Source organism: Adiantum capillus-veneris, chromosome 25 (assembly GCF_014529385.1).
Source record: "Adiantum capillus-veneris isolate H3 chromosome 25, ASM1452938v2, whole genome shotgun sequence".
Lineage (NCBI taxonomy): Eukaryota > Viridiplantae > Streptophyta > Polypodiopsida > Polypodiales > Pteridaceae > Adiantum > Adiantum capillus-veneris.
The window spans coordinates 139,173,288-139,196,675 of NC_140955.1; the positions used below are offsets into that span (position 1 = coordinate 139,173,288).

The 23,388-nt window shown below is 42.2% G+C and overlaps 1 protein-coding gene across 1 annotated transcript in view; it reads left to right on the forward strand.

Annotated features, from left to right (window-relative positions):
- The window catches only part of LOC147425743 (uncharacterized), a 78,846-nt gene that overhangs the window by 1,291 nt on the left and 54,167 nt on the right, over positions 1 to 23,388 (forward strand). The window lies entirely within an intron of this gene.

Sequence of the window (23,388 nt, forward strand, 5' to 3'; positions counted from 1 at the left end):
TCCAAATTAGGAAAATTTAATAATATGATGAACCTAGCTGAATGGAAAACGCTTAATTGTTAGAGGGTGGCCATGCATTGAAAAAAGGAGGAGGGATTGCACAATAAGGTTTAGAACTTTCTTAACATGTGTGTGTATGTGTGTGTGTGTGTTGAGTTTGGGGAGAGAGAGAGAGAGAGAGAGAGAATGTTGTCTGAGGAGGCTGAGTTTCTTATAGACCATATGAAGTGCCCTCAAGTGTAAGATTATAGAGGATGTAGCTCCTATTGGCAAGACCAATGATCTTTTTTGTTTTTTTGCAAAACTCACAATTTGTGAGTGGATTGTATTAAACACAATATAAAATTTACAAACCACCCTCAAGCTCAAGTCGAGCCTTGAGGTGTTGTAAGATTACAAGATGGATGTCTACCGCCTCTCACTGAGGCTAATCATAACTGGCGAACTATAGTTCTAGGCTTTTACTTCTAGTAGGTTGAAAACATGACATGGGTAGCCCTAGACCGGTCTTTGCTTGCTTTAGAGCGTATAGATCACCACTTTGCTTTCTTTTATAATCTCTGAGAAGCTGGCAAGACCAATATTCTTATGTATGTTGGGATCTTATACCAATTGTAAGCTCCACCATCTACGATATTGCACAGTAACAATAAGGATTTGAGAGAGAGAGAGGGGGGGGGGGGGGGGGGGGGGGGGGGGGGCGCAACTCTTAACTGATAATTAGAAATGATCTTATAGATTTTTTAGATAATTCATATACAACAATGCAAAAAAGCTTGAATGGTAGGGAAGGAGGGGGTGGATGAGGATAAGAAATGCAGGGAGTTGGCGCTGCAGCTGGTTGCGTGCTAAACGATAAAAAATAAGCGACAAGATGGTCACGAACCATACGAGGGGGCAAGTCCAGACGCCTCTTTTTTTGGTACTGGTGAGCCCGAATACTTTTTACTCGTCTTATTACGCTCGCACTCACAGAATGTTCTTTGGTCGATGCAAAACCCTATACTCTTAAACAAAGCCTTGGGCCATTTTTCTTTTAAACAAGTGATAAATCACAAGGCCTGCTGCCGAGAGGAAGAGACTATAGTAACACTAAGGGAAAATTATCAAAATACCACTCTAATTTGTGGAAATTTCCAAAACACCCTTCGAATTTCAAACATTCCCAAAATTATATCCTTGTATCTACTTTGGTTGGATTGTTCAAGATTTTCGAATCTTCGTTCATTTTCGACAATTGAGATCCGTTTTTGAGTGTTTAGCATGCAATTGAAGTGGTCACAAATTACCTCACAAAAAAAGGGAATTATGCCTTAAAACAATAAAGCAATTCATCTTCAAAACATACATAACCAACCCAAATTCTAGTTTTCGCATCTTGTATGATAGACAATCAGTTTGATTATGAAAACTTGCAAAATTTTTGTTTTTGGAGAACCTCACAACCAAGGGCATGTTGGAAATTTTGAAGGGTATTTCAAGAATTTATGACAAAATACTAGGAGAAGTTTAGGAATTTTTAAAATTTGAGAGGTATTTTGGAAATCTCCACAAATTAGAGTGGTATTTTGGTTATTTTGACTAAAATTTAAGTTTCAAACACTCTCTCTCCAACTAGTTTGCACACATACACACATTGTTGAATCTCTCTTAGATATCGATGCCAATTCGAAACATTATGATGCCCTTTCGAAACCCATTGAAACTAAACAATTTAGTCTTCGTGATTAAGTGCACATGACACCCAATGTTGGGATAGTGATTAAACTTGAAAACACCAAGAGATCATTCTACAAAGGCAACTAATGGGAAAATTGATAAAACCGGTAGTTATACTCATCGATGCTTTGTATACTTCATCTATTTATGGTACTCGATCCAATCTTCAAGTATAGTAGTATAAGCCCTTTGCTTTGAATACATTTTTATCCACCACCAAAAAGTTGACAAAAACACTGGGCTTGCTAGGGAAGAGAGCAAAGATAAGAAAGAAAAATGAAGAAAATAAATTAAATCTTTGCAAGTTCCTATGCCACCCTTGCACTCAACAAAGTTGACAGACAGTGGAGAGATAGTTAATATGGAGATCAAGATTCTCACAACATACATGGACTTCAAGTCACAACATACATAGACTCCAATGCTACATTTTTCGCTTGCAATGAGTCAATTAAAGCAAGTTGAAATTGACTCAATGCTTTTTTTTGAACTCTACGAAGTAGAACCATTAAAAAACAATCAGTGCTTGTGAGCCAATTAATAAAAAGCAACCAAATCCTACCCAATCACGTGGAGAGAGAGAGAGAGAGAGAGAGAGAGAGAGAGAGAGACTCTCTCTCTCTAAAATTTCTGATGGTGTTGTCTCAGACTCTCTCTCTAAAATTTCTGATGGTGTTGGTGGATATTCAATCCTATCTCGATTCTCCCCTTTTCCATACACAATGGTCACCCTTTTCCATACCCTATGGTCACTTTGCAAAGGCATACATTATTCATTGCCATGTGAAATGATCCGCATGCAATTGCCTAAGTGCTGTGTGTGTGTGTGTGTGAGTGTGTGTGTGTGTGTGTGTGTGTGTGTGTGTGTGTGAGAGAGAGAGAGAGAGAGAGAGAGAGAGAGAGAGAGAATGGTTCAGAGTAGATGCAAACCCTACAAGCTGTTGACTTCATACTTGACCATGACATCTAAATCTGCTCTTCCATTGCCCTAGTCCATTCAGCATCACAAAACAAGTCTACCACCAAACAACCTTCAACATAATGCAAATGGAATTTGAGTCAGATTCTTGTGACTAGCCTGTTTTCATTACTCTTTTCCTCTCGATCTGTTTGGAGCTTGCTTTCGTGCCGTTTCCCTCCCCTCCTTTTGACCTGCCTTGGGCGGATCAACAACTGCCATAGACCCAAAATTTTCCATAATGCATACTACATGTGTCTTGTGACAACAATATAACCGGAAGTGTGATACACAAGGTCATCATACCTCAAGCTCTCCATTATTGTGTGGAGCTGCTCAAAGCTAACAAACACACACGCACACACATATTCTCTCTCTCTCTCTCTCTCTCTCTCTCTCTCTCTCTCTCTCTCTCTCTCTCTCTCTATCTCTCTCTCTCTCTCTCTCTCTCTCTCTCTCTCTCTCTCTCTCTCTCTCTCTCTCTCTCTCTGTGCGAGCCATGCATAATGAGCTACTCATTCTGCTGCATCGCCGTAGTGCAGCAGGCCCGCCGGCTCCCATGGCCAGGAAGTCTTATCCATTTGCATGCCTCGATCAGGCTCATGAAGAGCCGTCGGACTCTCAAAGATCGTTTGTTGGCTATAAAACACCAGCGTATCCACCACTGTGATATTCGTGGCAGGGTCTATGAGGAGAAAGGGGGTATTGCTTATTCAATGGCAACCCCGCCCACGCCCTCCCCAACTCCTTCACGCTGTCGAGAGCCGACTCCGCATCCTTTCCTGCACCAAACATTCTCTCCTGCAATGCCCAAACCAACGCCACTTGCGACTCTATCCTAGACTCCCTCCACCCACAACCCCGGAAGATTCGATGCCGCTATCTGCTTCCACATGTCGCTTGCCCCTTTCAAGTAATCGCATGCCATCACTATGCCATGCTTCCCTTTATATAAGTGCCTAATCATATTCTTGTTGAGCTTCTTTATCAAGGGCGGCCGAATGTTGCGTTTGTAATCGCGTGTAAGCTTCGTGAATGCGAAATCCAGGATCCTGTAGACCTCGTCTTGAAAGCATATGAGGCTATCCTCTTGGAAAGGCCTTTAGAAGAAGCACGCAGGGGACAGAGCAGCTGTACTCAGGCCCGTGCTTCCGTGGCAGCACAAGCTGCGCAGAATGGGGCGAAGCACTTAAAATGGCACCTTCAACATCATCAGAAAGGAAACAAAAGCATGCTAGAGAGAGAGAGAGAGAGGTTCCATCTCTTCAGCTTCCTCATTCGACCTCACCCCTGCAATGGCCGTTCCACGTTCATCGCCAGCAAAGAAATCTCCAAGAAGACCTGCGTTGTGAATATTGCAATTGAAGGTGAGATGGCATGAGCACGGGGCGAAGAGTGCATCAGAATGCGCAGATGCTAAGATGTCTTTCATAAGTTGATGTTCTTGTGAGAGACACAGAGAGCACAGCCCCGCGCGTGAGAGCGAGAGAGAGACAGATAGCATGCGCACATGCCTACCAGCGGTGGCTTCTCCCGGCGAAAAAGAGCTCTGACCCCACCATAGGCCCGCCACGCTCCTGCAACTAGCCATCGTGAGACTCAACGTGGCCATCGGAACTTCGCGCCTGCTGCCTTAACGGTCACCCGCGGCGAGAGCCGTTTGCCTAGAGGGAAACGGTTTTATTGGGTGCGACAGATGATAGCTCGTCTGGAGAGTTGACTTTTGTGATTGCCCTTCTTTACCACGGCCGTGGCTGGAGCATGTGCGCATAGTGCCGACGGGCGGTGAACTTAATGACCCGATCGGCAAGCCACCGGGACCCTTAGCATGTGCGCAGGCTAAGAGAGAGACGACGATGAGGACGCGTGTCCTCTGGATCGAGTAAAGAAACCAATCACCAAAAAGTTAAAACCTTTCAATTTCTACAAACCTTACAACTTGGTCATGGAGGATGCATCACGAGAAAAGAGGAGCCAGCTTCCAGACTCTAATTTCGAGCATATTCAATAATCTAATCTTGGAAATATCTTGCCTCAAGATCTTTAAACATGAGATTGTCCCCCCAGCAGGTCCCGAGCGACTCTCGGCAATCCAGTAAGTCATCTGACATACCAATGACCACATTGGATCCTTCAGCAACCCCCAAAAGGCTCAAAACTAAATCGACATATTTTTCATTAGAGACAACCCAAAATCTTTAATACATGTCCATCATTAGAGTTACACATTCTTCATTTAAAATGAATGTCCACTATCTTATTTCAACCGATGGGCAATTTTTGCCTATCAAAAAATGCTTTAAAATACAACTCAATTTTTTTCTATTTTAGTCAGCAAAAAGAGAATGCATCTCTATAGCCTTTGCCCTTTGGGTAGGCCAAAAAAGACGCAGGCTTGGCGATAATATTGGTCGTCTTGATTTCGCACCTGCCTCCTACCTTAACCTCCTCTCCTACAAACGTAAAGTCGTTCCTCCCCTTTGCCTCTAGCTACATCCTTAATGTCATCACATAGTTTTACACTATTTTTCTTGAAGTCTAGGTAGGATTTTTCCTTTTCTCCTTCCTCTCAACCTATAATTTTTAATAGTGGTGTGGCCGGCAGCCTTCGGCTGCCTCTTTCTCTATTTGCATGTGGTGTCGCTGAGTGCGCAAGGTTGCAAGGCACACTACCGAGAGCTGTCGGACAGAGGAGGTGCTGACGCGTGGTAGGGAGGGGGGGGCGGAGTCCCTCCCCCCATTATATATGTAAAGATTCAAAGCGGCAAAGTTGTAGGCTGACACAAACATTTTCCGAACGCTAATCACAACAATATATTGTAGTGCTGCATCAAACGACTTTCTATATTGGTCTACATTGCTCTTTTAAACGGAATCTCGCCAGATCCCATCCGTCTCTCTCTCCTCTCTCTTCCCTCGGCCGTCGCCCGATGTGCTTCGCCATCGTCGTGCTGTGAGCCCTGCCTGCACAGCAGCTCCTCAGCAACATCTGGAGTGAGGCGCAGCCCCTCTCGCCCCCGGCCCTGCTTCTGAATAGGAGCTCCTTGCACGCTACTCGCCGCCACATCTGTGTGTATACTCTGCACCTGCAACCGTCCCATAAACCCTGCGCAACAGTATGTCTGCCATAGGGCTCAGCCACCTGTCCGGTGTCCACAGAGGGGAAATAAAAAGGTGTCTCTCTCTCTGCCCCTCCTGGCTCCGCTGATCCGTGCCCCCGTCTCTCTCTGGCTGGATGTCCTTGCCGCCGCGCCACGAATCAGACACAGAGAGAGCCCTGCCTGAAAACTCCAAGCTTCCTTCCCTCGCGATCCAACCCCATCACAAAATCAATGCAATGCACAGGAAGCCAAAAAAATCTTCCCGTCTCTCTCGCTGTTGCTGTCTCACAGGCAGCATGGCAGATGTCTCTCTCTCTCTCTCTCTCTCTCTCTCTCTCTGAACAGGTCTTGAGTTCAACTCTCCTCGTCAACTAGATCTTTAAGGTCTCTTGGATAGTTTCCTACGACGTTAACACTCTCTTCTTCTTCCTGTTCCACCTCGCAGGTCTCCTTTTTTTTCCTCACAGCCACAAAGACCAATTTTCGGGAAAAATGTGTCTCAGCTTAATATCGCGCCGTTTTGAATTTAAAAAATGCCGGTAGAGGGCAAGGGGAAAAGGAACAATTCCCCCCCAAAATAGAAAAAATAGTATAAAAACCTAAACAATAGACCTAATTTTCTACGATTTCCTCTTGGCAAATTCAAGAAACGGAATTTTGTATGTTTTTGCATACGAGTAGTCGCTCTAAGTGCTCCAGGTGTCAAGTGAGACTTTGACTCCTCAATTTTCTAGCGCTTCAAACTCCTCTAACCACTTGGTGGGACGAGGCTCTAAAACACTTAGCTTTACTTTTAATCCCTTCAAACAAAGGTATCTCCTTGGATTCTAACAAAATTAATGAATGCAAAATGGGGAGGACTTATTCGGTCTATCTGATTTGATTAGGCCGAATCTCACTAGATACTGATCTTTCCTCGCTCCTCTTTACAAAAAGAAAACACTCTATTCGCTCTATCTCCATGGCATGTTCCTGCGATAGACAAGAGTAATTCAGTACGCGCCTCGTTCCCTGGTCACGTCCTGTTCGTCCTTGCCTCTGGCTCCCATGCTTTGCCCTGTGCATTGGCGTTCACAGACGTAGATCTTCCAAAGAGCCACCATCCCGATCTACATCGCGCAAGAAGCTGGAAAAACAGACACGCATGCACATTCCTTCCGGTAGCCAAGCTGGCAAGCAGAGAGAGAGAGAGAGAGAGAGAGAGAGAGAGAGAGAGAGAGAGAGGATTTTTGCGCAGGAAGCTAGCTTGTGCTCCACGCTGAGGCTTGCAAGTTTAATCGAGGGAGCAAGCTCGTAGAGAGAGCTATGATGTCGTTCTGTACAGTCTGTACACTACGACTCTCTCTCTCTCTCTCTCTCTCTCCCCCCAAAGCAACGCCAGCTATGATTCCTATATCCCTCCGATCTCACTTCAGCTCTCAAGACTCTGCGCATGAGCTCCAAGGCTTCCATCCCGAGTTGTGTACTACAATGCCGATAGCATGAAGATCACCGCGTCCTTTCGAGCCAGACAAAATTAAATCTCTCTCTCTCTCTCTCTCTCTCTCCGCCTACGTGCACGACACATGGCGTCTTTGATCTCCTTGGGCCTCTTCTCCCCACCAATCTCGCGTGACCTTCGACCCAAACAGTAGGCTGCCTACCTCCAACCCTTGCCGCATCGCATTTGTGTATACATGTCGTGCGTGCACAAGTGCCGTCATTTTGCTTGTCCCCTAGTCACGAAGCTGGTAATATCTATGCCCAGGCAATTAGTCCCCAAGGGAATTTTCAAGCACTCCAAGAGAGAGACTGACGTCCCTTCTTGCACACGTCAAAACAAAACACAAACAAAAAGATAAATTGTATTCCCTTTATTTAATTCTGGTTTAGCTTGCAAAGGATCTTCTTTGATTCGCCCTAATTCAACGTTGGCACCACCTATTTTTGCGTCTTGACTGACATATTACAAACAAAGCACTGGAAGCTTTTTAGAGATTGGTATTGCACCTGTATTATAATTAGCACTTGAGAGAGGACTTAAGGCAGGGGCTTTGATACTTTCGGGGTCATACATAGTCTCATCAAGTGTTTGATGTTTCTTCCCATTGTATTAAAATCTAGTTTAATACAAACAAACAGAACGATTGGCTAGATTACCACTTCTACACTAGGTTCGTTTAGCCCAATCAGGTTGCATGAATCTATGTAGAAGATATATATGCATGTATCTTTAATTCCTATTGTAGATACATGGGTTTTTTTCTAGGTACTTAACATCTTCTAAGTAGTACTCCAATTCAACCAAAGAGGTTAAAATAAAATACTTCTACATTAGGCTAGCTCAATCCAACCAAGAATATCAAGTCTCTTTCAAAATTGATACATACTCACCAGCTTGAAATCAATATGTTGCAACCTCAGGGAGTCCAATGTATAAGTATGGTTATATACCACGTGAGTTCAATATAAGGGGATTTTTATTTCTATAAATTTTATGCAATTTAGTAGATACACATTAGCAACGGGGATTTTTTTTCCCATTTGAAATAATTCATAAAAGAATGGGAGCCAATCTTTTCATGTCCACATTTTAATAGAGGGGTCCACATTTTAATAGAGGGGTCTCCGAAGTACTGTACAAACTCATGTTCCATAGGCATGTTCTTAATAATGGAGCCCTCGAGGTTGTACCGGCATAGGCTTTGTATAGCATAAGACATAGATCACGATGGGAATTTAACATGGAACAAGAAGGAGATAAATTGTGTTTTATGGAGTTTGACCCCATTAAGAAATTTAATGGAGCCTCCGAAGTTGTACGAGCATAGGCTCTGTACGGTATAAGACATACATCACGATGGAAGTTTAACATGGAACAAGAAAGAGATAAATTGTGTTTTATGGAGTTCAACTCCATTGAGTTATTTTATTCTAGTGACATTCATTTCGGTGAGTCTCACTACAACACGTCGCGTAAAAATCGGCGGCGCAGATATCGACGAGACAAGCTTTCTTTTAAAAGTAAAATACACTAGAATAAGCATCGTAATAAACACCGGTATCGTAGCGTCGTTATATATACCGGTAATCACGGTCGGAATATACCAAGTTATAATCGTCAGAATACACGCAGTTATATACGCCTGTATGCATGCAGTTATCCGCGTCGGAAATTTTATTGATACCAACGGTTCTTCCGAGACCTGTACCGGCATATATACCAAACTCAGTTCCAAAGGCCAAGCCTGCAAAAAAAAATTTGGGCTGAGAGGGTTGGGAATTGATGTTGCATGTACTGCAACAAAAGAAAACAACCCTCTCTACCCAAAGGAAGAGTGCACAAGCAACCGCACTCCACATATAAGTTGACGCTAAAGAGCGGGTGTATACAGATTAACAAAATTGTAAACAGAAGCAAACCACAAAATCAAAATCTTAATCATGACAAGTTCTCAAAAGCATAACCATAACGTCGACTCCCCAACCGTAGGCACAATGGCATAACCATAACCATAACCATAATCTGATTGCCAAACCATAACTATCATATGATTGCCATACCATCACTGAAAACCACAACCAAAACTTGATTGTCAAACCCTAACCATACCATCATTGCAAAACCATTACCATAACTTGATTGCCAAACCATGACCAAAACCTTTGTGCCATACCATAACCATAACCTTTGTGCCATATCATAATTGCGAAACAAATCATAATCACAAACAAAATGCAAAACCATAAACATAAGCACTACAAAACTGTACATGCAAACAATCACTGAGTAAAATTGTATCAAGAAGACCACAGCTACAAAAAAGATTGTACAAAGAAGACTGTATGAAGATGACTGAGTAAGACTGAACAAAGAAGACCGTCATGGTAATGCCTCCTAGTAGACGTCCTCTCCCTCCTCTTGCAGTTGGGTCAAAAGGGCCACAAGTCCATGCTTGTACCCATACTTCTCCTCTCGACGTGTCGGAAGGCGCTTCACGGCAACTTCCTACAAAATTATGCTTTAATCATGAAATAAACTCTTCAAACTTCAGATATATTTTCCACAATGCAAAGCATACATTGAATACTTACAAACTCATGTCAAAGTGTATCATAGCCTCCACTCCCAAGATGTGATGCTCCAGCAGACTCCAAACGTGCTCTGGTTGCATCTCTATGCTGCTGAAATATGTCTGGATTGTCTTGTGTCTCTCGTACAATCCCCGCCCACTCCTCTGCGTCCAACCATGCCATCTTTGAACTCCCGGCATTGTACATGTCTCTCGCCTCTGATCGACAGTGTGACTTGTGGCCTTCGCCACACCCAAAATCCAGTCATTCGAAACTTGATCGTATCCCTCCACCGGCTTGTACTCTCTGTGAATAGCCTCGACGATGTAACTCTTTCTTTCATCATCGGGATTATCCCAAACCTCCATCACAGAGTGACCAAACTGAACTGTACACAGTTGTCTACTTCTCTGCTGCATGGCCTTTCCGACCCTATCCACCACAACAGCCCCATCCCTGCTCTTGTACACCTTGCTTGGATCATGCTCGTGTGATTCTCAAGGTGTACGTGGTGTGTCAATTAGTGAACTATCTACTAAAGAGAGTGGAGAATGCATGGGGGATTCATCAAAGATTTCACGTGAGTGTACAATTGCTACAAACGGGAGCGTCGCGGGCCCTGCAAAATAGAAAAAAACAATATACTACAAGCCATGAAACGAACAAATCTGCATACCTCGAATCGCACAACACGTAATCCAAGTTGTACACGAGCAGAGAGAGAAGGAGAGTGTGGTAGAACGAGAGAGCACGTGCAGACGCACCTCCTAGAGCGGAGTGCTACGCCGGCACGGCGAGAGAGAAGAGGGAAGAGGACAGAAGAACAACACAAAAACTGGGTGCAATCTCCCCTCGTGCAAGAGTGACCATTTTTCTCTTGCACGTATTTAATTTATAGATTCTTGAATGGTCAAAGTGAGTACAAACTTGCCGGCCGGTCATAAATGGCCAAAGCTCATAAAGAGCACTTGAATAATAAAATGTACATAAAATATGATATCCTTTTGCAATAGCTTAGCTTGGTCAAGCCTTTTCTACCTGTCACAGCTACAATAAATAATAAGATATCAATTCCATAACATACCTCTCCGTTGGAAAGAAACTGTCCTTGGTTGCAAAGATAAAAATCTGCAAACAATACTTGTCAAAAACAGTGATTAGTATGTTGTGTCAAAAACATCACATAATAAAAGAAAAATTTATGAAACTAAACAACATTAGCTTATGCCTGCCATCATCCACATACTACCTATTCGAGTGTCCCATACCACTAGAATAAGCAGTATATGTCATACCCTGATGAATCAAGATATCATTGGTCACACTCATCATTAATCTCATAATGTCAAGTCTCATCACATAAACACTGCCATAATAATCACCAGATACCAAATCCCAATCCAATTCCCAATTCCACGATATAAGTCCAAATCCAAATCACTGTCATTATGTACCCGGGTAACAAAATCATACCCGTTGTAGTGGTGGCCAGCCACTGTAGCATGATTTTGTGATTGGTGTTGCCTTATCCGGTAAGTCTACACCAATAAAGCGTGCTGCCTAAATCGGCGAATCTGCACTAATGCTGCCTAAATCGGCGGACCTGCATTGGATATTGTTTAAAAATAATAACTCTGAAGTTCATCAATGTGCTGCCTAAATCGACGGAATTGTACCAAGATGAGTATTTACACACTGCCTAAATCGGGGAATCTATGTGTTGGTGACCAATGGAGTAGGCTAGACATAAAGGAGAAAATATATTTACCATGTTGCCGACATCACAGTGTAGTATATCAAAGCCCTTAAAAATTGTTGTTCACTATCCCAGAGCACCTTAGCTCGCTTGAGTAGCTTCATAGCTTATTGACAAATCATCTCAACAAAAATTCCTTTGAATACAATCTTCGGGGTGTTTGAGTATCCTTAGATGAGTTAGAGAAATGTAACAAAAACAAATGAAGATTATGATAAAAATCATTTGATTATGGTCAAGCAAGGCAGATGCGTTTATTTCCTTAAAATTGTGGTAAATGAACTAAACATAGTGGTGTGGAGCAACGCTAATGTACAACAACTAGTAAAATGTAACAATGAGCTATTCAAAAAGGAGAAAATCCAAAAAATCTTCACAGTTTGAGAAGTCTAACAAATTTGAAGTCCTTAATTAAGAATGCAGGATATTTGATAATGTTGATCGATACAAGGAATCTCACAAAGAGCGTGCAATAGAGTCGAGTCGTAATTAGAGGAAGTTGGAAAAAGTGGTTACCGAGCAAACTGGCAGTAGGAACATGAGCATAGAACATTTTGTACTAACATGTGCTAGCATTAACCAACTGAATATAAAATGATAATAGCATTGCTAGGAATCGCAAAGGTGTTTAAAATATTGTGCTACGTACCGACAGAATACCATAAAAAAATCTTCAGTAAAATAAAGTCTCTGCAAATAGTGTGATATAATCCATCATGTGTTTCGAAACACTTGCTGCGTAAATTTGTGTTGTTACCCATCGCAAATGTGTATCATTCATTAATGTTCCTCATAGTGCTTTAGGTAGATTTGTGGATATTATTATCTAGCCAGATTGGAGTTGTTGATGGGGTGTATTGGCAATGTAATTGGGGGGGGGGGGGGGGGGGGGGGGGGGGGGGGGGGGGGGGGGGGGGTAAAGGGACAGGGATACGAGCAGAGGCCAGGATACAGGTACCAAGAGAAAGCGATATCACAGTATGGCATCGTCCAATATACTATGAGATAGGAAGCCACCTGTATTGTCTGTTTAGAGAGTGATTTTAGACTATTGAGCATGATCAGAGATGCCTTAGGTTGTTTGTGCTATCTAGAAGTGAATAGACACTAGGAGAGTTTCTTGAGAAGAGGAAACAATGGGGGGATATTTAGAGAGGGAGACCATTGAATGCGATAATTTAGAGACTCGGTATTGAAAGAAGCAAACTTCACGGCAGACTTTGGAGGTCACCTATACCAAAGGTGTATTGACTAGCAAAGTCATTAAGGTTGAGAGAGCCATACAGAAAAAATGAAATGAATTATTTTATGAGGCGTCTTCAAAAGGCAACACCCACTAATGAATTCATGACATTGGACAACCTAAATTGATGGACGAAAACACAACCTAAATTGATGGACGGAAACACGAAGAAAATCATGTGGTATAGCCTAGATGTAATTGGATGAATGTGGACAAGGTGGTCACAAAGCAAGGTAGCAGTAGGATTATTTGTAGATAGGAGCATATAACATTTTGTACTAGCTTTGGATGTGTGGTTTGTCAATGTACCAATCGCTTCAATATACCGTCGCATCTAATGCATCACTTGATTATACCATCTTCCATAACCCTAATACCCCAAAACTTGCACTTCAAAGTTTGTTATAGGTGACGATCAAAGAGAACATGTGTAGGCTATCGTCAAGTTCACCTTGGAAATAAATAAATAAACATATAAAATAAATAATAAAAATTTGAATTTGAACATGTGTAGACGTGTTGCTTTCTAGATATGGAGATGGAGATTTCGGTGAGCTGTAATAACTATACAGAGAGACAGATATTCACTTCGCGAACAACGGTGGTGCCAGAATTTGTTACAGCTAGTGCTAACGGTGGGGCTCATGAGCATGCAATGTAATAGTGCAGCTGCAATCAGCAGCTTCACAAATTTAAGCTGGGAGGAGGTGATTGGTCATGCCAAAGCGTTGATTGCCTTGAAGCAGGCCATTATAAGAGATCCCTATCAGGCCCTCATGGGCTGGATCATTTCCCTCGCCAACAACAGTTGGCATTGGTAGGGCGTAACCTGGCTTCCGCACACCTCCAAGGTCTTGTCCATCTCCCTGCCAGACCTCGCCCTGCATGGCACAGCCTCTCGCCCTGCCCTTGCCTCTCTTCAAGGCCTTACTTCCCTCAATCTATCCGGAAACTACTTCACTGGCTCCATCCCTGTTGCCTTAGTCTTATGCTCCACAAGTTTGAGAGATAGAGATAGAAAAAGAGAGAAGACTTAACACTAGGCGTGGTCATGAATCCAAGTACAGTAGTATGTGAGCACCTCACCAGAAAGCCATAATAGAATTTTGAATATCAACCCGGCCCCTAGCTTAGGGCTTGGTAATATAGTCTATATCCATCATTTTACAAAAAAAAAATTGAACTTGAAAAATTTATGGATGTGAACATCAACTCCCAGATATGAAAGATCATATAGAACACGCACAATATGTGTGTGTGTGTGTGTGTGTATGTGTATTTTAAAAGGTCAAAGAGACCAAACTGAAACAATCTATGTGGATCTAATCTATTGTTGGTTTTTTTTTTCAAAATTATTTATAAATGAATTAAAGTTAAAGATTACTAAAACTAAAAGCATAAGATAGCAAGGTGTAAATCATCATCATCACGATCAATGCCCAAGGATGCCTAGGGTTGTGCAAAAAAAAGTATTGTAGGCGCGGCCGCGGCAGAGCTTCGTGAAAGGGCCATCCATCGGAGGTAGTCCTACTAGGAAGGGGAAGAGAGATGGAGAAATGAAATGTTATATGAATAGTTTACAAAAGGCTCGAACTCCATATGAAGCCATAGACTCTACAATCTGTATGAATCTAATCTAATGGCAAGGTACAAATTAAAATGAAGTAAGGTTAAAAACTGAGAAGAAATAAATAAAAATTTAAAAATTCAGCAGCATGTGTTATCGTTGTCAAGACTTCGCAGTCGTCTTGCTGGATGAATGTCCGCTTCTTGATCCCTCTCTCTGCACGTCACGCCAGGACCAGGAATGGAAGGTAAGTTGGAGAAGAGCTGGACCATGCGAGAGAGGTGAGGTTGGGCAGAAAGAAGGCATTCATGGGAGTTAATGAAAAGATGAGGTTGGGTTGCAAGGAGACACAATGTAGGTATTCGGATCCTAGAGAGAGAGCTGCAGTACTTCGAGGAGTTGCAAGCCATGCGAGTTAGCATTGCCAGCGGAGGGACCTTAGAACTGGTAGCTTGAATGAGATACAAATTTGTCAAAGTCCGCCTAAGTAATTAGATGGCGGTGGGGGGGGGAAAAGGGCGCCATGGGAGAGAGAGAAAGAGTTAAAAAAGGGAACTAGAGTGGGTAGTCGTTGTACAAGCTGCAGTCGAGATAGAAAGAGACTGAAACTGTTCTGGTTGGCATCTACGAAGCAGCTGCAGAGCCGCAAAACTGGAAGGCCCTCATGCAAGCGAGAGTTCAATGGTTGGCTGCCGTGGGCATGCGAGAGTGGAGAGAGAGATGAGGCAGTGGAATTGGCGGCTGTAAATGGGAGAGAGAGAGAGTTTCGCATGGTATGCGGGTTGGTGTGCACGTGCACTACAACAACGACGGGCGGAGAAAGCGAGAGAGAGAGAGAGAGAGAGAGAGAGAGAGAGAGAGAGAGAGAGAGAGAGAGAGAGAGAGAGAGAGAGAGAGAGAGAGAGAGAGAGAGAGAGAGAGAGAGAGAGAGTAAGTGGGTGGGTGGTTTACCACCAAAGAGAGAGTGAGAGTAAGAGATATTGCATGACCTGCAGTTTTTTTTAAAAACACTGTGCCGCAAAGTTTATTGGAATGTGTGGGATTTTCCTTTTTTTCTGTGGCGGTTGCCATCGCGCCGCCATGCGAGGGGTGTGAGGTGCGTCTGTAGCCATGCAGCAAACCAATATAGGCGCGTGGATGTGGATGTTGAGAGAGGCATGGTAGACAGAGAGTGTGCACCAATTGGGTAAGGCAAAGGATCCCGACTTGCAACTGTCGAGGTTCGCTCCTTATTGCATGGAGGCACAATACTAAAGTCACTGATGTGAGGTCCATCTCCTCATGAGCGCTGGGCTACATGGCGAGTGAGTGCACGCCATACAGGCGAGAGAAAGAGAGAGAGAGAGAGAGAGAGAGAGAGAGAGAGAGAGAGAGAGACTGCATGGGGTGCTAGTCACCTGCAACCACGAAAAATAAAACAAAAAACAGTGGCGAGTTGGTGATGCATGCACTGGTCGACAGGAAAAAATAAAATAAAAATCATTTTATGTGGTCGGAATACGACGCTATCGTAATGCTAGCTAGGAGAACTTTTGCTAACACCTCTGGTCGCTGTTCCCAACAACATTGCTTAGAGTCCGAAATGCTAGGGGTGTCGCCACTACTGGTACAGGTGTTGTTGCAATAGATTGGAATGTCTAAGTTGTGGTAGCGCTAGTGGTGGTTAATTTACCATTTACTACGACTAATTTTACTAAAATCTGAAGTTTTTTCTTTTCTCAGGCATGGGATGGGGTTGAGCACTATTAGAGATGGCGTGGGATCATTTGTGATGAGAGTCGGAGCGAAGGTTGAGCAGGGTGATGCTATTGTCTACGCGAGATATTAGCAGTCAAAAATAATTTACTACAAACCATTGTTGTTGAGGTCAATAATTTACTAGAAAATTTCTATCCTATATAATCGCTTACGGTTGCATCCCATATCCACTACTCATTTCTTGATTCTACTTGGTCGATCTCAGTGTGAAAAAAAAACATGCGTCCTCTACGTGGTCTTGAAACTTTCTGTCCTTTTTCTCTAGAATTAGTCTAATACAGACAATCAGATACCGTAGCTCTCTCTCATCTATTGATATCCCTAGATCTTAAAAATCAAATGCAAACCTATTATGACTCTTAGCAATTTTCTACCATTCAAGCACCTACTCTTACAAAGCATGTGTAATTAAACACTCAAACAAAATTACATACAATAATTAATACAACCATGAGGATCGTTGACGTAAAAATGAGTAATTAAAAGGGACTTAGCTCCACGTTTGTCATGATCTCCCTTTCTGCAATCCATATCTCACTAGGAACGATGATCTGTGCTCTGATATATACCACTGCTACAAACGGGAGCGTCGTGGGCCCTGCAAAATAGCAAAAAACAATATACTACAAGCCATGAAACGAATAAATCTGCATACCTCGAATTGCACAACACGTAATCCAAGTTGTACACGAGCAGAGAGAGAAGGAGAGTGTGGTAGAACGAGAGAGCACGTGCAGGCGCACCTCCTAGAGCGGAGTGCTACGCCGGCACGGCGAGAGAGAAGAGGGAAGAGGAGAGAAGAACAACGCAAACACTGGGTGCAATCTCCCCCCGTGCAAGAGTGACCATTTTCCTCTTGCACGTATTTAATTTATAGATTCTTGAATGGTCAAAGTGAGTACAAACTGGCCGGCCGGTCATTAATGGCCAAAGCTCATAAAGAGCACTTGAATAATAAAATGTACATAAAATATGATATCCTTTTGCAATAGCTTAGCTCGGTCAAGCCTTTTCTACCTGTCACAACTGCAATAAATAATAAGATATCAATTCCATAACAACAATAGCGGGGTTTTCTAAGGCCAAATGGATAGATTTTACATAGGAGGGTCCCGTATGTAGGGGTTTAAAAGGCAATTTTATTGCACACAGGTGGCGTCCCCCTATTACTACTAGTGAATCCCCCGTGGGGGGACGCTCTCTCGGTGGTGTGGACGCATCGGTAGAACCGCTGCCATAGCAACCACCGCCTCCAGAACGACGCCTACCTCGTCTCAAGGATGAACCATCCGTCGGTGTATGGGACACACTAGTCGTAGGCGTTGGGTTGGCTGTAGTAGGTCTAGAGGAACTTGTTGCCCAAAGTTTCTATGTCATCGCGATTTGCTTTGGTGTGAACTCTGTCAAAAAGAGATCCATCTGCTCGGGTGACATGCCGGCTGGAGTGACAAGAAAACTAAAACTAGGAGAGTATGGCTCATCATCATCGGCCATGGCTACAGATACACAAATAACACTCAGAAAATACATTAGTTTACAGAAGAAACGCTTAATCAATACAAATTACAAATACAACGAATCGCCAACACAAATGAATGAATCTAAAGTGTATTGTAGACTCATAAAAAGAGTTTTACAAAAGAGTTCCTAGTAAAAATCATTAGTTAATCTCTCGTTTTGTATGAGATTTGATGCACCAAAGATGTCTATCTCAATCTATACTTCTGCATCTTCGTTATCAAACCGTACTTCCTCATCGCTCTCCACATCAGCTTCAATATTTGACACTTTATCTCTAGGCTCAGGAATATGCTCATCACTGACCTCCAGCTCAAAATCCAAACTTATATCATCCGTCGGCCTTGCACTTTGTTTATGAATCACCTCTTTGACCTCAATGTCCAATCCTTCACCCACTTACTTGCTCCATGGAGCAACTTGAACAACATAGAGCCAGCGTAGTTTAGACAGATCATTTTCATCATTTTCTCTTCACAGTGGATTGAGTGTGAACACAACTTCTTCATAATGCTCTGAAAGTACGAATGTATCCCACGCATCTGTCCATGCCCGCATAGAGTTCACCAATCCTCTCTTGTCTTTACGCACAGTGGCATTAGGGCTGCTGGTAATAACTTTGAACCACTTGACATCAAAGATAAAAATATCAAACTTTCTAAAGCTGGTTTTCAAGATGTCTTGGATATAGCCAAAGTATTCAAGTTGGCTAGTCTCTGTGTTCTCATCCCTGGCACTACTCCTACTTTCTTGGATGAAGCTTGACCTAACACCACTGTCGAAAGTGACCGATCCGTTGCACTCTGAAGTGTTTCCCATGTGACCACAAAGATCCATATTGGTGATATTGCAGCCACAAAATTGAAACAGACTTAACGTTATTAAAGTAATGTTATCATGTGGAGCTCGAAAAGGAAGTTGTGAAAATATACATGCCAATCGCAACCCCTTGACATCTCCTCTTCCTCTTCAGTAATCAACACTCCATTCCTCTTTGCCTCTGAGATTGTCGTAACTAACCACCACCCAGTTGGAAAGTCAGGCAATTTTTGAAGATGATCTGGAAAAGGAAGGTTTCTAGTGGCACAGTTGCGCTTGAATTGCAGGAGATCAGTCAAGCATTGTTGTTTTTTCTCTTCGTACCTCTCGAGCCACTTTTGCATGATGTCTGAGTTGAGAAGGAAAAATCTCATAACCTTTTCTCGCATTGTGATGTCCATCTTCCTAACGATGCCTTGTCCCTGCGGCTCGTCCCCTGTCACCTTTACGTTGACCTCAATAGTCCATATTCGGGGCATCTCTGGATCAATTGAGATAAAAAATTCACTGATGAGAACAAGAGACTCTTGTACAAGCCATCCTTCGGCCATGCTACCCGCAGGGTGATCCCTTTGACGAACGAACCCCTTTAATCAAAGTCTTGATAAATATCTCCAAGAAGAACATCCACCTGCTATGGACTGCCCCAGCAACTGCAACTTTATCGACCACATGCACAAGTACATGCATTTGGATGGTAAGAATGTTTGTTGAAAAGTACTTCTCCACCATGCACACTGCTTCAATAACATTTATGCGTGCTGCATCAATGTTGTCTTCTCTTATCTCTTTTGAACTGATCCAGCATACCAACTCACTGATTTTGTAGATTGTTCTTCTAATGTCATCTATCAAACAATCCTTTATGACAATTGGTAAGATAAACTGTAAAAATGTGTGCCAATCCTGAGACTTAAGACCACTGAGATTGTCATCTCTTGTAAAATCCATTCTCAAACATCGCATGCACCCAATAAATGAAGATATAGCCTTCTTCACTTGTTGTTCCTCTGCACGACTCAAAACCCATGGTCCTTTTTGTATAGCAAACTTCCCATTGGGTTTAATTTGAGGCCACATCTCTGGCATTCAACCCACATCATGCAGGTCATCTCTTTGGGCCTTGCTCTCCCTTTTCCCAATGATGGTTTTCCATATGATCTCCCCCACATTCTTGAAGATGTCCATTGGGTCGAGCAAATGATTAATCAGCAGGTCACTCCAGTACGGGAGTTCATGGAAAATAGAAAGTCTTTTCATTCCATGTGGCATCCAATCTCCTCTCTTCCAGCCACATGTTTTTCCAATCGCTCTCTTTCTGTGAATGCATGTCATGTATGCATATATTTGGTCCACATAGCTCATGTCCTTCAGGAAAAAATCTACCATGCTCCTCGTAAACCGTCTTGCTCAAATGCTCAGAGCAGCGGAAGCCAAGTCGAGGACCACATTTCGGACATGCATGATTGCCCAAGTAACTCAAGCTTGAAACATCACAAAATTAAAATATAAAAGCATTGGTATAGCCAGGAATAACATGTGTGTGAGGGTTTCAAAGGCACTTACCTTAGCACTCACCAAAGCCTGGCCAATCATGCATGGTTCACATGAGAATGCCTTGCACATGTACATTCTGTTGTCCGATTGGTTGGGACATATCAACCGCATCGATTCCTATCCACAAGATTTGGAGCTCTTGTATAAGTGGTGCCACATAGACGTCCATGTTCTTTGCTTTGTACTTTCCTGGGACGATTAGTGACAACAACAGATGGACCTTCTTGATAGCTAGCTATGGTGAAAGATTATAATTAACCAAACAAATAAGCCATGTGCTCCATGAAGAACTCCGTAATCCAAATGGGTTTACTCTGTCCATTGCCAGACCAAAGTGGATACATCGAGGCTTATTCTTAAATGTAGACCAACTTTCCTCTATGTGCTTCCATGCACAAGATTCAGTAGGTACACATCATCTGTCGATCTAGTATTTGAGTGCCATGTCATCAAAGCGGCTATGGACTTGCACCTGAACATGCTCTTTATTCTTGGAATGATAGGAAGTGTGGAAGGACCTTTATAGGGAAAAATTTTCCTTGTGTGTCCTCTCTATACTTGTTTGATCCACAATTGGTACATTGTTCCAAATTTTCATACTCATTGTAAAAAAGTATACAATCATTAGGACATGCATGTATTTTGTGATAATCCTGGCCCAAATTAGTAAGAAGCTTTTTAGCGGTTGGATGTGTAGGGGGCATGTGATTCCCTTCTGGCAAGATTTGCTTGTTGAGCAACCTGTCGTTACATGAACAAGTCAGCCCCTTGATCACATTATCAAATTGTAATTTGTATTTTATCATGCTTAGGATACAATGTATTTACCTGAAAAGCTCTGTGACTGAGGCGTCAGACCACTTGTAGACAGACTGCGAATTAAGCATTGCCAACGCGGTACGAAGAACTGAGATTTTTGCACCATTGAAAAGCGGCATGCGTGCAAGAGTTTTCATCATCTTGCCCTCTTTATAGTTGCTATCATGCCGTTGATATGGACGGGATGGTTAAGGTTGGTCCGCAGTATTGCATTGAATGTTGTTGTCTTCTAGGTTTTCAATGATGGGATCCATGTCAAAAAACACGTCTAACATCTGCTCCATCTCTACTTCTTGAAATGCCACATCAGATATTGGTTGGGAGGACTCAATCGATGGTTGTTCGTTTGAAAATCTTCTTCTCTGGGATGAAGTTGGAGCAAGATCTACTTGTGGAGTTTGATCTACTGTCTCTAGACCATGAGATCGATAACGGAGATGTTGTAGTTGCTCTATCGAAAATAGACCGTTATGTGTGCTAGTCGCAGATTTTTTGTTTTCGAAAGGTTTGATGCTTGCAATGCGCACAAGAACATGCCATCCTATTGTAACTACACACTACTAACTACATAACAATACATGATAACCTCGCATTCTCTAGCCAGGCCCGATCCCCTTGCACACCTCGGTCTAGAGGTGCACGGAGATTAGGACCACAGGGTAATAATCTCGTCTTTATTGGTGGTCAATGACTATATATTAAGGTTGTTGAAGTCTGTGTACACTTTTGAAGTCTGATTGCATTATTTTACTTTGTTTATCACTTTCCGTTTGCATTTTGAAGTACACAAGGTGCTTTTGAAGTCTGATTGTGTTATTTAACTATTTGCCACTGGCTCTAACAACCTCACATTCTCTAGCCATTCCTGATCTCCGCACACCTCGGTCTAGAGGTACACAGAGATTAGGACCACAGGGTCAATGACTATATATTAGTGTTTTTGAAGTCGGTGTGCGCTTTTGAAGTTCAATTGTGCTATCACTTTTCAAACCTATAACCTAAACCTAACCTATAACCCATAACCTAACCTATAACCTAATTAAACCTAACCTGTAACCTCACCTATAATATAACCTAATCGAAGTCTGTTTGCGTTTTTTGAAGTACACAAGTCATTCTTAAAATCCGTTTGCGTTTTTTCTACTTTTTGTCGCTAGCTCTAACTTAACTTATAATCTAACCTAACCTATAAATTAAACCTTACCTAACCTAACATAACCTAGAACATATAACCTAACCTATAACCTATAACCTTAACCTAACCTATAACCTAACCTAATCGAAGTCCGTTTGCATTTTTAAAAGTACACAAGTCATCTTCGAAGTCCATTTGCATTTTTCCTACTATTAATTTACCGCTAGCTCTAACCTAACCTATAATCTAAACATATCCTAACCTAACATAACCCTAAACCTAAACCTAACCCATAGGCGAACCTAGCCGAAGTCCGTTTTCATTTTCTGAAGTACATGAGTCATCTTTGAAGTCCATTTTCATTTTCTCTACTATGAATTTGCCGCTAGCTCTAACCTAACCTATAATCGAACCTAACATATAACCTAAACCTTACCTAATCTAATATAATTTATAACCTAATCTATAACCTAACATAACTGAAGTCCCTTTGCGGCTTTTAAAGCACACTAGTCATCTTCGAAGTTCGTTTGCATTTTTTCTACTATTAATTTGTCGCTAGCTCTAACCTAACTTATAATCTAGCCTAACTTGTAGCCTAAACCTAACCTATAATCTAGCCTTAACCTAACCTATAACCTAACCTAATCGGAATCCGTTTGCGATTTTTGAAGTACACAAGCCATCTTCGAAGTCCGTTTGCATGCATTTTTTCTACTATTAAATTGTCGCTAGCTCTAACCTAACATAACCAATGACCTAAACCTAACCTATAACTTAATGTCGCATAACCTATAACCTACCTAGCCTATAACCTAAACCTAACCTATAACCTAACATAATGGAAGTCTGTTTATGTTTTATTTACTATTTGTCTCTAGCTCTAACCTAACCTATAACCGACACAATCTTGCATGGTGAATGGTGTGTATTCTAATCCAACCATTGCTGTCAAGGTGTTATCTTAGATAGATCTTGCTTTGATGAAGCCTTGTTAGTGAGGAGTGACGCCCTTATCCAAAGTGAGAGAGAGTCTTGGGCAATTGACTTGGCAATAATTTTGTAAGCTACTACTGACATCATGGTTATGGGCCGCCAATGTTTCAGTTGGGAGGATCATATTTTTTTTGAACCAAACCTATAACCTAAGCATTAGTTAACTTAACCTATAACCTAACCTAACCTTTTACGTATATACAACCTATGACCTAACCTAACCTAACATGTTGCCTAAACCTAACCTATAATCTAGCTAACCTAGCTTACAACCTATAACTTAAACCTAACCTAGAACCTAACATATAAGCTAATCTAACATAATTAACGTCCTATAACCTAACCTAACCTATAAACTAACCTAACATATAACCGAACCTAACCTATAC